General features: G+C 40.5%; 1 pseudogene; it reads left to right on the forward strand.

Moving 5' to 3' along the window:
• The first annotated feature begins 758 nt into the window (after nucleotides 1-758).
• Nucleotides 759-2,083, forward strand: LOC134076339 (zinc finger protein OZF-like; annotated as a pseudogene).
• The last annotated feature ends 203 nt before the right edge of the window (nucleotides 2,084-2,286 follow it).

A 2,286-nucleotide genomic window follows, 5' to 3' on the forward strand; every position in this document is an offset into this window, starting at 1 on the left:
GCAATCATTTTGACATTACTACAGACACAAACACAGACCCGTTATCCAATACATCTGGTAAAAGTGGGATAATTTTTATAATGGCTGAATGTTGCACTGAATATTGACTTTAGTTTGTAATAAAAAATAGTTGCAGTCCTTGATCTTGATTGGCTGTATCACATTCAATGTAGTTGTAAAACCCAACATAAACATACACCCTGACTGCATTTTGTTCAGTAGTAATGCTTTACGACAGCAAAAGTAAGAGTAGCTGTGTCTTAATGTTGAAAATATATTTCTTACTTATTGTTTGATGATTTTAGATTTCTGACCTCACATGTTTACAGGTCAGCATTGGGTTACTCTAAACGTCTCTCTGACAAAAGTAAGTATGGCAGCTTTCTTTGATCATCACCCACAACCCCCTCCTACTCCCCCCACTTTTAATGTCACACCTCCACCCCATCCCCACCTGCTGTCCTTTGTGGAGTATTTGCATGTGATCATGCCCATTATGACGCCCTTTCATTCTACTTTGCATCATAAAGGCTCCAGTCACTGATTGGTTAGATGGTCCTAATGGGTCAGAGAGCAAAAGCAAAAGGCCTATATAAACACCAGAGTGGAGTCAGTTGTCTGAACTCTCATGTTTAGAGGTGGGCAAGAGGACACTCCAAGCAAAGAACATATACAGTTTGTTAGTGTTTGCTTTTTAATCCGTCAATTGATACAATATTTGACTGGATTTTTCTAAAACCACAGAGCTAGAGTCAGGCATGTCAGGATTTACTGAACCAACACCGCTGCCTCTGCCAGTGAAGGAGATAAAAGAAGAAGAGTTTGATGATTTCCTTCAGGAGTATCTGTTAGCAGAACACCCTGGACTGGATCATGAGTGCAAGACCGAAGAACATGCATTATCAACTTTTGACTGCAAAGAGGAAGAGAAAGAGTCTCCACTGATGGACAGTAACCAGGAAGAAGACTGTAATTATTCAGAAGTTATTCAGAAAGACTCTGCTCCGATAGGCAAGTTCCTAATTTTTTATTTGTATTACTAAAATAATACATAATTTCTGAATGTAAATATTGACTAAAAATAATATTAATACTTTTTCCCCCAATTTTTCATCTGCTATAAATCAACACAGATGAGATGAGACATACTGAGGTTAAGGGACATCATTTCACTGATTGTGGAAAAGTCCTCTCTAAGATGAGTCATCTTAAGTCACACCAGAGGATCCACACAGGAGAAAAACCATATCAGTGCTCTGACTGTGGAAATACCTTTAGTCATAGGTCTACACTAAAGAATCACCAGATGATTCACACAGGAGATAAGCCGCATCAGTGCTCTGACTGTGGAAAGGCCTTTAGTCAATGGTCTAATCTAAAGAAACACCAGATGACCCACACCGGAGCAAAGCCGTATCAGTGTACTACATGTGGGAAGAGTTTCAAAACCAACTTTGAACTCACTCTCCATCAGCAAACACACACGGGAGAAAAACCATACAAGTGCTCAGACTGTGGAAAGGCCTTTAGTCAATGGTCTCATCTAAAGACACACCAGATGATCCACACAGGAGAAAAGCCGTATCAGTGTACTATATGTGGGAAGAGTTTCAGGACTAGGACAGAGGTCAACATCCATCAGCACACGCATACAGGAGAAAAGCCATATCAGTGCTCTGACTGTGGGAAGGCCTTTATTCGCAAGTCTAACTTAAAGGTACACCAGAAGATCCATACAGGAGAAAAGTCCTATCAGTGCTCTGACTGTGGAAAGGCCTTTCGTCGAATATCTGATCTCCGTCAACACCAGAAGATCCACACAGGAGAAAAGCCTTATCAGTGCTCTGACTGTGGGAAGGCCTTTATTCGCAAGTCTAACTTAAAGGTACACCAGAAGATCCATACAGGAGAAAAGTCCTATCAATGCTCTGACTGTGCAAAGGCCTTTATTCACAAGTCTAACTTAAAGGTACACCAGAAGATCCATACAGGAGAAAAGCCATATCAGTGATCTGACTGTGGGAAGGCCTTTAGTAAAACATCTTATCTAAAGGAACACCAGAAGGTCCACACAGGTGAATAGTCATATCACTGTGCTGCATATGGGAAGAGTTTCAGTCAGAACTCAGCCCTTAAGACCCATCAGAGAGCACACACTAGATTTATATCAGGGAAAACTGATTTGACTGAAATGCTAGTTGAATGATTTTGAATGATAATTCTAGGTTTACCACAGCATGAAGAAAGGTCCATACTGTATGCATATTGGTGTGCAATAGAATTGAA

The sequence above is a fragment of the Sardina pilchardus genome, chromosome 1, assembly GCF_963854185.1.
Source record: "Sardina pilchardus chromosome 1, fSarPil1.1, whole genome shotgun sequence".
In the NCBI taxonomy this organism is placed as follows: Eukaryota; Metazoa; Chordata; class Actinopteri; order Clupeiformes; family Clupeidae; genus Sardina; species Sardina pilchardus.